The sequence below is a fragment of the Papio anubis genome, chromosome 9 (genome assembly GCF_008728515.1).
Source record: "Papio anubis isolate 15944 chromosome 9, Panubis1.0, whole genome shotgun sequence".
In the NCBI taxonomy this organism is placed as follows: domain Eukaryota; kingdom Metazoa; phylum Chordata; class Mammalia; order Primates; family Cercopithecidae; genus Papio; species Papio anubis.
In genome coordinates, this window is record NC_044984.1 from 26,128,965 (window position 1) to 26,146,052 (window position 17,088).

Here is a 17,088-nt window from a genome sequence, read left to right on the forward strand (position 1 = left end):
CTGACGTGCCTATAGGACTTTTCCAGAGAGATATCTGGTTGGAAATTAGAGACAGGGACTGGAAGCTTAGCAAAGAATTGGGAAGGTAAATAGATGTGAACAAGCTGGGTGCAGTGGCGCATGCCTGTGATTGCAGGTACTTGAGGTGGGAAGATTGCTTGAGCCCAGCATTTCAAGGTTGCACTATGCATGTTATTCACAGGCAATCATGCCTGTAAATAGCCACTGCACTCCAGCTTGAGCAACAGAGCAAGACCTCCTCTCTTAAAAAAAAATAGATATGAGAGTCATTGGTAGAAAGTGAATTTTGAATTCAGGAAAACAGATCAGAACATTCATGGTTACTGGATAGAGCAGTGTCTCTCAAAGTATGGTCCACAGACCACCTACACCAGAACCACCTGAGATGCAGATTCTTTATCCTTGATTAGAAACCTCGGATGGAACTTGAATTTTTGATATTTTAAAATAATGTTTGAGAATAATGCTGGCAGAAAATGGAGAAGAGGAACAAAAACGAAATTACAGGGAAGCAAAAGACATAGGGCTAAAAAATGAAAATCAAGTAAAAAGATAATATGAAAGTTGTAGTGAAAAAGTGAAGTGAGCAGAGTAAATGTTGTGATTCTGTCTTTCACAGGATGCAGATCACCTGCTATGATACCATCCATCTGCTCCAATGCCGCAGCCAACATATCGCTTGCACCACTCCTCATTTTCTTATTTGTCAGGGGCAAATTCCAACCTAGATCTGGAAAAAAAAAATGATGTTATTATTACATCCATTAAATGACACAGGCTTGCTAGTGGGTTTCCTAATTCTCCTTCAAGTGTTAACTCTGTTGTGTAGTCAAACATGGAGCAAAAACTTCAGTAGTGGAATTGTAAGCTGTGGCCAATCACCTACTCAGTGCAAGGCCACATGTGATACCTGTATCAGTTAATAAAGAAGATTCCATTCTTGCACTTGAGGTGTTTAAAATCCACTAGCATGGTTTCCATGCTGTTCTCTAGAACTCTAGGCCTCTGTAAAGGGCAACAGGGATGGCCATGGAAGCTTGCTGAGGGCCATGACAAGCACTGGCCAGACAAGACTCCTTTCTCCCTTTACCAGCCTCACCCAATCTCTGTTCTCTTAATTTCGTTTTTTTTTCTTTCTGTATAAGGGCTTAAGATTTGGCTAAGAAAAGGATTCACTAACACATATACTACATGTATGTATACACACACACAAACACACACATACACCCCTACTGATATTAAACCTTTTGTAATGGAGCCATAGCTATCACATACTAAGTGCCTATAGTGGTTCCTACACATTTACGTAAATTATCCATAATCCTTAGTCAACAGCTTTATAAAATGTGTAAATTCATCTCCACTTTATAAATGGGGATCAAAGACGTTTGATTTTTGCATGGAAACACAGCAAAGTAAATATAGTCAAGCTAACCTAGGTTAGCAACTTCCACTATAATATATAATTTCTGTTTACCTGATCCTATGTGAATATGAACTGATGCTGAAATTGTGTCACAATCTACTCATTGGTTTACTAGTTAAAAATTATATTGAGATAATGCTTGCAAAAAATTTGGTCATTGACAGAAAAAAGTCAAGATAATGTGATTTTCAACATTCACTAACGCATTTCAGGTACCAGACTAAGCACCCAAATAAAGCTCTTACTATGTTATATATACTGTGATAGAGCAAATACCTGGGAAATAAAGGGCATATTCTCTTTCACAGAAACCTTTGCCCTCTGTTTCCAAGCAGCCAAATCTCACCACTTTATTTTCACAAATATATGTATAGTTCTGGTATAAGCTTCTTGGATTAGTTCCCAATTTTGCATTCATTCTACCATAATGCCATATAATTGTTGTAAAATATTATTTTGATTTAAAATCATTTCACCTAAGGATTTTCTAGAACTTTACTCACTTCCAAAGGTGAAAAATATCACCACCATTTATTGTGGAACTACTACAGCATGAGAATCCTCAAGGTATGTATCTACAGTTACTCAGAAAACAAGGAATCAACAAGTTAGTTTATGAACCTAGGTCATTCTAAAAAATTTACTCACACACTCAGCCAGTGCACCATCCAAAGAAATAGGACACACATTTAATAACCACACTCCAGTATGGGAAACTCAAAACATGAAAACTGAGAGCATAAGGGATTAAGCTGAATTACATAATTAAGTGGCTTGCATTCTCTTTCATTTAAAAAGTATTTTTGTGCTCCATTCCAAGATGGCTGAATAGAAACGGCTCTGGTCTACAGCTCCCAGCGTGATTGATGCAGAAGAGGGGTGATTTCTGCATTTCCAACTGAAGTACCTGGTTCATCTCATTAGGACTGGTTGGACAGTGGGTGCAGCCCACAGAGGGTGAGCCGAAGCAGGACGGGGCATCATCTCACCCAGAAAGGGCAAGGGGTTGGGGGATTTCCCTTTCCTAGCCAAGGGAAGCTGTGACAGACTGTACCTGGAAAAACGGGACACTCTTGCCCAAATACTGTGCTTTTCCCATGGTCTTAGCAACTGGCAGACCAGGAGATCCTCTCCCGTGCCTGGATTGGTGGGTCCCACACCCACAGAACCTTGCTCACTGCTAGCAGCAGTCTGAGATTGACATGCAAGGCTGCAGCCTGACTGGGGGAGGGGTGTCCGCCATTGCTGAGGCTTGAGTAGGTAAACAAAGCGACCAGGAAGCTCAAACTCAGTGGAGCCCACTGCAGCACAGCAAGGCCTACTGCCTGTATAGTCTCCACCTCTGGGGACAGGGCATAGCTGAACAAAGGCAGCAGAAACTTCTGCAGACTTAAACTTCCCATCTGACAGCTCTGAAGAGAGCAGGGGTTCTCCCAGCATGGTGATTGAGCTCTGAGAATGGACAGACTGCCTCCTCAAGTGGGTCGCTGACTCCTGTGTAGCCTAACTGGGAGACACCTCCAAGCAGGGGCCAACAGACACCTCATACAGGTGGGTGCCCCTCTGGGATGAAGCTTCCAGAGGAAGGATCAGGCAGCAATATTTTCTGTTCTGGAATATTTGCTGTTGTGCAGCCTCCACTGGTGATACCCAGGCAAACAAGGTCTGGAGTGGACCTCCAGCAAACTCCAACAGACCTGCAGCTGAGGGACATGACTCTTAGAAGGAAAACTAACAAACAGAAAGGAATAGCATCAACATCAACAAAAAGGACATCTAAACCAAACTCCATCTGTAGGTCACCAACATGAAAGACCAAAGGTAGATAAAACCACAAAGATGGGGAGAAACCAAGGCAGAAAAGCTGAAAATTCTAAAAACCAGACTGCCTTTTCTCCTCCAAAGGATCACAGCTCCTCACCAGCAATGGAACAAAGCTAGATGGAGAATGACTTTGATGAGTTGACAGAAGTAAACTTCAGAAGGTTGGTAATAACATATTTCTCTGAGCTAAAGGAGCATGTTCTAACCCATTGCAAGGAAGCTAAAAACCTTGAAAAAAGATTAGACGAATAGCTAACTAGAAAAAACAGTGTAGGGAAGACCTTAAAAGACCTGATGGACCAGAAAACCATGGCACAAGAACTTAGTGATGCATACACAAGTTTCAATAGCCGATTCGATCAAGTGGAAGAAAGGGTATCAGTGATTGAAGAGCAAATTAATGAAATAAAGCGAGAAGACAAGTTTAAAGGAAAAAAGAGTAAAAAGAAATGAACAAAGCATCCAAGAAATATGGGACTATGTGAAAAGACCAAATCTACATTTGAATGGTGTACCTGAAAGTGATGGGGAGAATGGAACCAAGTTGGAAAACACTCTTCAGGATATTACCAGGAGAACTTCCCCAACCTAGCAAGTTCAGGAAATATAGAGAACACCACAAAAATACTCCTCGAGAAGAGCAACTCCAAGATACATAATTGTCAGAATCACCAAGGTTGAAATGAAAGAAAAAATGTTAAGGGCAGCAAGAGAGAAAGGTTGGGTTACCCACAAAGGGAAGCCCATCAGACTAACAGCAGATCTCTCAGCAGAAATCCTACAAACCAGAAGAGAGTGGGGGCCAATATTCAACATTCTTAAAGAAAAGAATTTTCAACCCAGAAATTCATATCCAGCCAAACTAAGCTTCATAAGTGAAGGAGAAACAAAATCTTTTACAAACAAGCAAATGCTGAGAGATTTTGTCACCACCAGGCCTGCCTTACAAGAGCTCCTGAAGGAAGCACTAAACATGGAAAGGAACAACCAGTACCAGCCACTGCAAAAGCATGCCAAATTGTAAAGACCATTGATGCTAGGAAGAAACTGCATCAACTAATGGGCAAAATAACCAGCTAGCATCATAATGACAGGATCAAATTCACACATAACAATATTAACCTTAAATGTAAATGGGCTAAATGCTCCAATTAAAAGACATAGACTGGCATATTGGATGAAGAGTCAAGACCCATCAGTGCGTTGTATTCTGGAGACCCATCTCACGTGCACAGACACACATAGACTCAGAAAAAGGGATGGAGGAAGATCTACCAAGCAAATGGAAAACAAAAAAAAAGCAGGGGTTGCAATCCTAGTGTCTGATAAAACAGACTTTAAACCTACAAAGATCAAAAGAGACAAAGAAGGCGATTATGTAATGGTAAAGGGAGTAACTCAACAAGAAGAGCCAACTCTCCTAAATATATATGCACCCAACACAGGAGCACCCAGATTCATAACGCAAGTTCTTAGAGACCTACAAAGAGACTTAGACTCCCACACAATAATAATGGAAGACTTTAACACCCTACTGTCTTTAATAGACAGATCAAAGAGACAGAAGGTTAACAAGGATGTCCAGGACTTGAACTCAACTCTGATAGACATCTACAGAACTCTCCACCCCAAATCAACAGAATATACATTCTTCTGAGCACCACATTGCACATATTCTAAAATTAATCACATAATTGGAAGTAAAGTACTGCTCAGCAAATGCAAAAGAACAGAAATCACAAGAAACTGTCTCTCAGACCACAATGCAATCAAATTAGAACACAGGATTAAGAAACTCACTCAAACTGCACAACTACAAGGCAGTTGAACAACTGGCTCCTGAATGACTACTGGTAAATAATGAAATGAAGGTAGAAATGAAGATGTTCTTTGAAACCAATAAGAACAAAGACACAACATACGAGAATCTCTGAGACACATTTAAAGCAGTGTGTAGAAGGAAATTTATAGCACTAAATGCCCACAAGAGAAAGCAGGAAAGATCTAAACTCGACACCCTAACATCACAATTAAAAGAACTAGAGAAGCAAGAGCAAACACATTCAAAAGCTAGCAGAAGGTAAGAAGTAACTAAGATCAGAGCAGAACTGAAGGAGATAAAGACATAAAACTCTTCAAAAAATCAATCAATCCAGGAGCTGCTTTTTTGAAAAGATCAACAAAACTGATAGACTGCTAGCAAAACTAATCAAAAAGAAAAGAGAGAAGAATCAAATAGATGCAAAAAAAAAAAAATGATAAAGGGGATATCGCCACTGATCCCACAGAAATACAAACTACCATCAGAGAATACTATAAACCCCTTTACCCAAATAAACTAGAAAATCTAGAAGAAATAGATAAATTCCTAGACACATTCACCCTCCCAAGACTAAACCAGGGAGAAGTTGAATCTCTGAATAGACCAATAGCAGGCTCTGAAATTGAGGCAATAATCAAGAGCCTACCAACCAAAAAAGTCCAGGACCAGATGGATTCACAGCTGAATTCTAGCAGAGGTACAAAGAAGAGCTGGTACCATGCCTTCTGAAACTATTCTAATCAACAGAAAAAGAGGGAGTCCTTCCTAACTCATTTTATGAGGCCAGCATCATCCTGATACCAAAGGCTGGCAGAGACACACACACAAAAAAGAGAATTTTAGACTAATATCTCTGATGAACATCAATGTGAAAATTCTCAGTAAAATACTGGCAAACCGAATCCAGCAGCACATCAAAAAGCTTATCCACCACGATCAAGTTGGCTTCATCCCAGGTATGCAAGGCTGGTTCAACATATGCAAATCAATAAACCTAATCCATCATAAAAACAGAATCAACAACAAAAACCACATGATTAGCTCAATAGATGCAGAAAAGGCCTTTGATAAAATTCAACAATGCTTCATGCTAAAACTCTTAATAAACTAGGTACTGATGGAACGTATCTCAAAATAATAAGACTATTTATGACAAACCCACAGCCAATATTATACTGAATGGGCAAAAACTGGAAGCATTCCCTTTGAAAACTGCCACAAGACAGGGATGCCCTCTCTCACCACTCCTATTCAACATAGTGTTGGGAGTTCTGGCCAGGGAAATCAGGCAAGAGAAAGAGATAAAGGATATTCAATAAGGAAAACAGGAAGTCAAATTGTCCCTGTTTGCAGATGACATGATTGTATATTTAGAAAACCCCATCGTCTCACCCAAAATCTCCTTAAGCTGATAAGCAAATTCAGCAAAGTCTCAGGACACAAAATCAATGTGCAAAAATCACAAGCATTCTTATACACCAATAACAGATAAATAGCCAAATCATGAGTGAACTCCCATTCACAATTGCTTCAAAGAGAATAAAATACCTAGGAATACAACTTACAAAGGATGTAAAGGACCTCTTCAAGAAGAACTACAAACCACTGCTCAGTGAAATAAAAGAGGACACAAGCAAATGGAAGAATATTCCATACTCATGGATAGGAAGAATTAATATTGCGAAAATGGCCATACTGCCCAAGGTAATTTATAGATTCAATGCCATCCCCATCAAGCTACCAATGACTTTCTACACAGAACTGGAAAAAACTACTTTAAAGTTCATATGGAACCAAAAAAGACGCTGCATTGCTAAGACAATCCTAAGCCAAAAGAACAAAGCTGGGGGCATCACACTACCTGACTTCAAACTATACTACAAGGCTACAGTAACCAAAACAGCATGGTACTGATACCAAAACAGAGATATAGATCAATGGAACAGAATAGAGGCCTCAGAAATAATACCACACATCTACAACCATCTGATCTTTGACAAACCTGACAAAAACCAGAAATGGGGAAAGGATTCCCTATTTAATAAATGGTGCTGGGAAAACTGGCTAGCCAAATGTAGGAAGCTAAAACTGGATCACTTCCTTACACCATACAAAAATTAATTCAAGATGGATTAAAGACTTAAATGTTAGATCGAAAACCATAAAAACCCTAGAAGAAAACCTAGGCAATACCATTCAGGACATAGGCATGGGCAAGGACTTCATGTCTAAAACACCAAAAGCAATGGCAACAAAAGCCAAAATAGACAAATGGGATCTAATTAAACTAAAGAGCTGCTGCATGGCAAAATAAACTACCATCAGACTGAATAGGCAACCTACAAAAGGAAGAAAATTTTTGCAATCTACCCATCTGACAAAGGGCTAATATCCAGAACCTACAAAGAACTCAAACAAATTTACAAGAAAAAAATGAACAACCCCATCAAAAAGTGGGCAAGGGATATGAACAGACTTTTCTCAAAAGAAGACATTCATACCAACAGACACCTGAAAAAATGCTCATCATCACTGGCCATCAGAGAAATGCAAATCAAAACCACAATGAGATACCATCTCACACCAGTTAGAATGGCAATCATTAAAAAGTCAGGAAACAACAGGTGTTGGAGAGGATGTGGAGAAATAGGAACACTTTTACACTGTTGGTGGGATTGTAAACTAGCTCAACCATTATGAAAAACAGTATGGTGATTCCTCAAAGATCTAGAACTAGAAGTACCATATGACCCAGCCATCCCATTACTGGGTATATACCCAAAGGATTATAAATCATGCTACTATAAAGACACATGCACACATATGTTTAATGTGGCACTATTCACAATAGCAAAGATTTGGAACGAACTCAAATGCCCATCAATGATAGACTGGATTAAGAAAATGTGAACGGAGGCCAGAGTTGACAAATGGGATCTAATTGAACTGAGGAGCTTCTGCACAACAAGGGAGATTACCATCAGAGTGAACAGGCAACCTACAGAATGGGAGAAAATTTTTGCAATCTACTCATCTGACAAAGGGCTAATATCCAGAACCTACAAAGAACTCAAACAAATTTGCAAGAAAAAAACAAACAACCCCATCAAAAGGTGGGCAAAGGATATGAACAGACATTTCTCAAAAGAAGACATGTGTACAGCCAACAGATACATGAAAAAATGCTCGTCATCACTGGCCATCAGAGAAATGCAAATCAAAACCACAATGAGATACCATCTCACACCAGTTAGAATGGCAATCATTAAAAAGTCAGGAAACAACAGGTGCTGGAGAGGATGTGGAGAAATAGGAACACTTTTACACTGTTGGTGGGATTGTAAACTGGTTCAACCATTGTGGAAAACAGTATGGTGATTCCTCAAGGATCGAGAACTAGAAATACCACATGACCCAGCCATCCCATTACTGGATATATACCCAAACGATTATAAATCATGCTGCTATAAAGACACATGCACATGTATGTTTATTGCAGCACTATTCACAATAGCAAAGACTTGGAATCAACCCAAATGTCCATCAGTGACAGACTGGATTTAGAAAATGTGACACATATACACCATGGAATACTATGCAGCCATAAAAAAGGGTGAGTTCATGTCCTTTGTAGGGACATGGATGCAGCTGGAAACCATCATTCTCAGCAAACTATCGCAAGAACAGTAAACCAAACACTGCATGTTGTCACTCATAGGTGGGAATTGAACAATGAGATCACTTGGACTCTGGAAGGGGAACATCACCCACCGGGGCCTATTATGGGGAGGGGGTAAGGGGAGGCATGGCATTGGGAGTTATACCTGATGTAAATGACGAGTTGATGGGTGCTGATGAGTTGATGGGTGCAGCACACCAACATGGTACAAGTATATATGTAACAAACCTGCACATTGTGCACATGTACCCTAGAACTTAAAGTATTAAAAAAAACAAAAGCCTATGATAAACATCAAAAAAAGAAAAGAAAAGAAAAGAAAAGAAAATGTGGCACATATACACCATGGAATACTATGCAGCCATAAAAAAGGATGCGTTCATGTCCTTTGCAGGACATGGATGAAGCTGGAAACCATCATTCTCAGCAAACTATCACAAGGACAGAAAACCAAACACTGCAGGTTCTCACTCATAAGTGGGAAATGAACAATGAGAACACTTGGATACAGGGTGGGGAACATCACACACCCGGACCTGTTGGGGGTTGGGGGTGGGGGAGGGAGAGCATTAGGACAAATATCTAATGTAAATAACGAGTTGATGGGTGCAGCAAACCAACGTGGCACCTGTATACCTATGTAACAAACCTGCACGTTTTGCACATGTACCCTAGAATTTAAAGTATAATTTTTAAAAAGTATTTTGTATAGATATATTTATATATACGTGCACATAAAACAAAGAGACACATACCAGGCTCAGCTATAAACATGGGAATACCAATAACACAAAGTAATGCCCATGTTAGTTAGAAAAACATACCTTCTCACTAAATCAGAAGAAAATATTTGTCTTTGTTAGCAATTATATTTTGTGTAGAGCATAAACACTTTTTCAAGTCTGACAGGTATAATAGTTACCGAGTTATCTCTTCTGTTCAATGAGCCTTTCAAATGCTATTATGTGAAGGTATGAGATAATCTAGACCATGCTTTTCAAAGTAGTGAAGAACTAGTTTTTAAAAACGTTTCCAATTCATTGGAGACTAATCCCTTCATTTAATAAAAATATTATGACAATGTTTAAATTGCTTTGAAAGTTCAAAATGCTAACTCTTAATCTCTGTATTTATCATGTAGCAGCCTACATGTACTACTAAGGGAAAGACAGTACATACAAGCAATAAACACGTATGTAACATGGCAAAGGTGGTAGGTGCTAAGGGGAAAAACGGAGTAGGATAAGGGGGCCCAATTTGGAAGGTTTTGCAAATTAAACAGGTAGTCAGGAACTGGCAATAGACTCAAAGGCCAAAGATTTCTCTAATAAGTTAAAAGTAGTCAAATATAAGTGGTCCAGTTCAGTGGTATTCCAAGTGTAGAATTCCTAGAAATCAATGAAAAAAATGGGAGGCATGAGGATATGAACAATCATTTGGCAGAAGAAATGTTTTCAACTAATAAAAATATGAAGAGGTGCTTAATATCATTAATAAATGAGGAATCTAAAGGAATGTGATAATGTTTTATGCCCAATTAGTGAAAAAAAATTGACATAGCCAAGTGTTGTGGAGAATATGAATTCACGGAATCTTTACTTTTTATTTGTTTTTTGAGACAAGCTCTCACTATATTGCCAGTTGGCTGGTCTCGAATTCCTGGGCTCATACAACCCTCCAGCCTCAGCCTCAATTTTATTAAATCCAAAGGCAGTAATGAAGGAACAATAGACACATAAGAGGAAGAAAAATCAATAGCCAAGGTGGTAGACTCAAACTGAAGCATATAAATAATCAGATTAAGTATTGTATAAGTTGGAGCTAAGAGAGAGTATGCAAAGGCATACAGAGTGGACAGTGGAGACTCAAAAGCAGGGAGACTGAAAGGGAGGTAAGGATGGAAAACTACCTATTAGGTGCAATGTACACTATTCAGGTGACAGGAGCACTAAAATCCCAGACTTCACCGCTATACAATTCATCCATGTAACCAAAGCCACTTGTACCCCTACAGCTACTGAAATAAAACAATTTTTAATGACATTTTAAAAATTACATTAAGTACAAATGGAATAAACACTGATAAGAGCCAGAGACCATCAGATTAGTTTTTAAGTCCTAATTATGTGCTGTTAATAGAGACTTTAAATATAAAGAGATATAATAGTAAAAGGATGAAAAATGAGATAACATACATATGCAAGCATAGGAAAGCAGGAGCAGGTATATTAAAAAACTACAAATCAGGAAGCATGACTAGAAAGAAAGATATTTTACAATGATAAGAGTTAATTCATCAGGAAGTCATAACAAGCACAAATGTTTTTGCAACTAATAACAGAGCTTCCAAATACATGAAGCAAAAACTGGTAGTATTAAGGAAGAATTAGACAAATTTAATCCACTTATATTTAACGTAATATAAATACGATTGACCTGGTTGGATTGAAGTCTACTGATAAAGTTGGATTAAAGTCTATTGTCCTGCTATTTCTTTTCTGTTTGTCCCATCTATCATTTGTTCTTTTTCAACCTTCTTTTGAATTGATAGATATGGTAGGGAAAAAACTCAGTAACACACAAGATTTGAGCAATGTTATCAACCATCTTGGTCTAATTCAATTTATAGAACAAAACACCCGAATGCAGAATATACATTCAAGTCTACATGTTATATTCACCAGGATAAGGCATATATGCAAGGCCACAGAATCAGTTTCAATAAATTTCAAATGGGTTTTGAAGAACTACACAGAAGAATGAGAAACACACAACTTGAAGTGGTGAAATACTAAGAATAGACTATTCATATTTATTAAAATTCTGCCTTGCCCATGGCTGGAGCTGTTTTAGAGACAGCCTAATTTGGCAGGCATCTGTGTTGATAAAGCTATGTTAATTTTCAGGGCTAGGTCAACGTATTTTTTAAAATGAAAAGGCTAAATAAAAAAGCTCTAGAATATCCCCTGGTCTCTAAAAAGACTTTCTTAAATCCTCAAAAACATTTCTGAGAGGAAAATTCCCTGGGCTTCCTCACATAATTAATATAATGAAATATTATTCTAATACAATGGAATATTATTCTACAGTAAAGAGATGGAACAAATAATACATGCAACACTATGTTGAGCAAAAGAGGCCAGACAGAAAGGACCATGTACTATATGACACTTTTATATGAAATTGAAGAACAGGCAACCTATGATAGAAGGTAGAGCAATAATTACTTACAGAAAATGGTGAGTGACTGAAAGGAGACACCAGGGGAATTTCTGGTCAATATCTTGATTGAGATATAGATTACACAAGTTTATACATTTGCTAAAACTCATCAAACTATGCAATGGTCTTTAAAGCTTGTCAGGCATTAAGAATCCCTATGTCAATCCCATTTAAGTTCTTTATTTTAACTAGGAAAGAACCATTCATTGTTGGCTAAATATTGAAAGCATAAAATTCATTTATAACTTATTTAATCAGGAATTCCTTTGAAATATATGCATTAATAATACTGTTTAGCTTCTAACTAAGGCAGATGTAATTGGTGCCCTCTAATTCCATGCATGCCAGCCCAACTTTTAACTGTCCCAGATTTCAAGGAGCTCTCTGCCATTGCATGTGGTGGTCTGAAAATGCCAGATAATTAATGTCCCTTTAAATTTTAAAGATATCAGCTTTAAATATTCCAGCACACTTTCCCCTAGAAAGAGAAAATTCTGATTCATGTAATCTACATTGGTTCCCAGAATTATTCAGACAATTAAGATCTACTCAGAGTGGTAACTTGTTTGACAATGCATCATTTATCAGTTCTCTTCTTTATTTCTCTAAGTCTTTCCTAGGATTACTTTCCAAATAAAACTTTTGTATTTGAAACATTAGGAAAGAGAAGCGGATGGTTAGAAATTAGAAATAGAAATCCCACTTTAAAAATGAACTAAATAAATAATGAATAAGGTAGGACATTCATGGACCTCTGCATCTAAGACTATGATGACAATATGTCACAAATCAAGGATCATGAATAATCCAATTATATGAACCTATGGTTCAAAATAAAAGGCTCAGAATATCCAGCTCCATTTCTTCTCATTCATTCTTTGCTTACCCAGAAACCTGCTAGCTATAATTAAGTCCTTTGGGTGGACAAACCACTTAGAAATTTACAACTTTGCCACCCAAGCCAGGCAAAGTGGCTCACATCTATAATCCCGCTACTGTGGGAGGCCAAGGCAGGAGGGTCACTAGAGCCCAGGAGTTTGAGACCAGCCTGGGCCACATAGTGAGACCCTGTCTCTACAAAAAATAATACAAACTAAGCTGGGTGTGGTGGCATGTGTCTGTAGTCCCAGCTGCTCAGGAGGCTGAAGTGGGTGGATCACTTGAGCCCAGGAGCTCAAGGCTGCAGTGAGCCGTGATTGTGCCACTGCACTCCAGCCTGGGTGATAAAGACCCTGTCTCAATAAAAAGAAAAAAAAAAATCCCAAAGAACAAAAAATTTCACCATCCAGTAATTCTCACGAAGTAGTAAATTTATTTCTGGATTCTAAGTGGCTAACATATGCTTCTTTGAATGACTTGCTAAAGAAAAAGGTACCAGGAAATATATTAATCACTACCACAACAAAGGAGTGAAGCTGGGGTTCAAAGTCGTAGTTCAAACTGGGGAAGCCTCTTATTTGTTAGCTGATGTAAACAGTGAAATGAGCTCTGTTTGCAGGAATTCTCAGGCTAGTGGTTTCTGATTCCAATGGCTTAATAAAAATAAATTTAGGAAAGTTTTAGATAAGCAAGCTCTTGGAGATAAGATTCAAATATTACAGTAAAAGATAAAAAAAAAAAAAAAAAAAAAAAGACCCAAAAGAAGTTTGTTAGTATGTTTAGGGTATATTTCAGGTTTGGTCAGGAACCATTTAGAGCAGATTCGAATGGGGTGAAATATCAAGGAAAGTTCCAGGCATGGGTGTGATGGGTGTGGTGGCTAAAGCGTTGGCAGGACACTGTAATTTTTTGCAGGGTTGCTGACTGATGTCTTAGGTCAGGCTGGCTACCCAGAATTTCTGTGAAGAAAAGAAAGGCCATAAGAAAATTAGCAAGTTTCTTTCAAACTTTTGTGAGAATTCATCTGTCCTAGCTTTCTCAGCTTTCTTTAAGTAAAATGCTTGGGTTTGAAAGAGAACCCTGAACTTCTTACCCAAGATAGATACAATTCACTGAAACCAAGACACTTAAAAGAAGAAATCTTCAGAGAAAGGGAGAAATGTTCACATACATTCGAGTAGGCTGGTAGAATGCCACAGTATTCTGTGGTCATTATGAAAATAGAATATGTTTTCACACAAATTACTCATACCGTTCTCAACAGTTTAGTTTTTAATTTTTTTTCCAGGAAGAAGCTGCTGCAGATGGTTAATCAATTACACAATGATTGCCAATGTGTGCAGCAATACAATCTTGGCAAAGAGAAACTATCTTAAAAACAGGTCATATTTGGTAGCACAACAGGGTGAAAACTGTCAACAATAACTTACTGTACATTTATAAATAGCTAAAATAATATAATTGGAATGTCCATAACACAAAGAAATGATAGATGCTTGAGGTGACAGGTATGCCATTTACCCTGATGTGATTATTATGTGATGTATGCCTGTATCAAGATATCTCATGTACCCCATAAAGACACACATCTACTATGTACTCATAAAAAATTAATTTAAAATAAAAAACAAAACAGATCAAAAGGGAGAAGTAGGCACTAGTAGGTCTGCATTTTGGAACAACAGCATCACCTGTGAGCTAGTAAGAAATGCAAATCCCGCCAGGCATGGTGGCTCACGCCTGTAAGCCCAGCACTTTGGGAGGCTGAGATGGGTGGATCACTTGAGGTCAGGAGTTTGACACAATCCTGGCCAACATGGTGAAATCTTGTCTTTACTAAAAATACAAAAATTAGCCAGGTGTGGTGATGTGCACCTGTAGTCCCAGCTACTTGGGAGGTTGAGGCAGGAGAATTGCTTGAACCTGGGAGGTGGAGGTTGCAGTGAGCCGAGATTGCACCACTCGCCACTGCACTCCAGCCTGAGAGACATTGCGAGACTCCATCTCAAAAAACAAAAAGAAAGAAAGAAATGCAAATCCCTGGACCCCACCCTAGGTCTGCTAATCAGAAACTTCAGGGGCAGGCCCAGCAATCAGTGTTTTTCCAAGCCCTCCCACTGGCTCCAAGGCGCACTCAATCACTAGACACACACACTGAGGCCTTTCCTCCTAGGGACAACAAGCCCTGCCCAGATGAGGTGGAAATTGGCTACCAAAGTAAAAAATAAGGGCAGAATTCCTCTCCCCATGCCTCAGTTTCTTACTTTTGATCCAAAAATAATAGCTCTGAAGAAGCCATTCGGGTTTTAATTCAAAAAATCTCTCCCTTTAAACCTCAACCACTAAAGGTCCGTATGTCTGCAACATTTTAGAGATTCTTAAACACAACCCTCCTTGTTTTCTGGTTCCCTGCTACGTATCTGTCATCGCGTATTTTTTTCCTTGCCACTCCATGAGCCCAAACCCTTCTCACCACCAATCTGCTCTAACATCCCTAGAAAATTAATTCAGAATCACTTGCAAAGGGCAAAACAAGGGCAGGGGAAGTGATGAAACCAGAAAAGGTCAGGGGTGTTGGCAGCAGGGGTGATATCTAATGTTACAACACACATTTTTTTTTTAAATGGGGTTTGGCTGTACTGCCCAGGCTAGCCTCAAACTCCTGGGCTCAAGTGATCCTCCCAACTCAGCCTCCTCAGGAGGCTTCAAACTGTAAAATACAGCCAGGCACAGTGGCTTACCCCTGTAATCTCAGCACTTTGGGAGGCCAAGGCAGGCGGATCCTTTGAGGTCAGGAGTTCAAGATCAGCCTGGTCAATACAGTGAAACCCCAACTCTGCAAAAAAAAACACAAAAATTAGCCAGGTGTGGTGGCATGCACCTGTAGTCCCAGCTACTTAGGACGCTGAAGCAGGAGAATCATTTGAACCCGGAAGACAGAGACTGCAGTAAGCCAAGATAGTGTCACTGCACTCCAGCCTGGGTAACAGAGCGAGAAAAAAAAAACTATAAAATAAGTTTAGAATAGATGGTATAACTGGAAATTTGAACAGTGTGTATTTGATATTAAGGAATTACCGTCATTCTAAGGTTATTAATAATGCTATTATACTTATCTTTTTTGAGTCCTTATTTTGTAGAGCCAAGTTGCAAAATACTCATGGATGAAATGATACATTTGGAATTTGCTTTAAAATAAAATAGAAGAAAATAAAGGTAAAGATATTGATGAAACAAGATTAGCCATAAGTTGACAATTGTTGAAAATGGGTGATGGTATGTGAGGGTACACTACACTATTCTATCTATCTATACACATAGTTTTTGAAACAGAGTCTCATTCTATCGCCCAGGCTGGAGTGCAGTGGTGCAAACATGGCTCACTGCAGACTCAACCTCTCCATGCTCAAGCAATCCCCCCATCTCAGCCTCCCAAGTAGCTGGGACTACCACACCTGTCTAATTTTTGTATTTTTTGTAGAGACAGGGTTTCACCAGATTGCCCAGGCTGGTCTTGAATTCCTGGGCTCAAGCAATATGCTCACCTCAGCCTCCCAAATACTGGGAATATAAGTGTGCGCCACTGCACCCAGCTGGGTATTCTATCTATATTTTTATATATTTGAAGCTTTCCATAACAAAACATTTCCATTTTTATCCATATATTTAAAACATAAAATTTTCAAACACCTTCAACCATGATATATTGTCTTAGATATTTTATTTCTCTATCATAACCTCAAGCATACTAAGGGCTCACCAAATATTTATAAACCAAATAATACAATACTTGTTATTTTAACCACCCTCACAAACACAAACACATACATGCACACGCACATTCAGAAAATGAAACCTCCACTCAAAGAGGATTGTAAGGCAGAGTATAAAAGAGGGCGTATTAATGACAATACATTAGTAAAAGTTACTTCTCTTGTTCACTAAAATGAAACGCCACAAAATAAAAAAAGGCAAAGCTAGTAAGTAATCAAATAAATGAAACAGCAAGGGAAAATAGGGTGAGGTAAAAGGAAATGGAGCCTTCTGGCTCTCTGCTATTAATGCTTAGGAATAACCAGAAGAGAGCTGATGAAAAGGTTCATACAATAAGCCAAGATCGACCTGGTGTGGTGGCTCACGCCTATAATCCCAGCACTTTGGGAGGCTGAGGCGGGCGGATCACGAGGTCAGGAGATTGAGACCATCCTGGCTAAC

General features: G+C 38.8%; 1 pseudogene; it reads right to left on the bottom strand.

The window, feature by feature from the left end:
- Positions 1-15,665, bottom strand: part of LOC100998433 — a 37,552-nt pseudogene extending 21,887 nt beyond the window's left edge.
- Between the last annotated feature and the right edge of the window lie 1,423 nt (positions 15,666-17,088).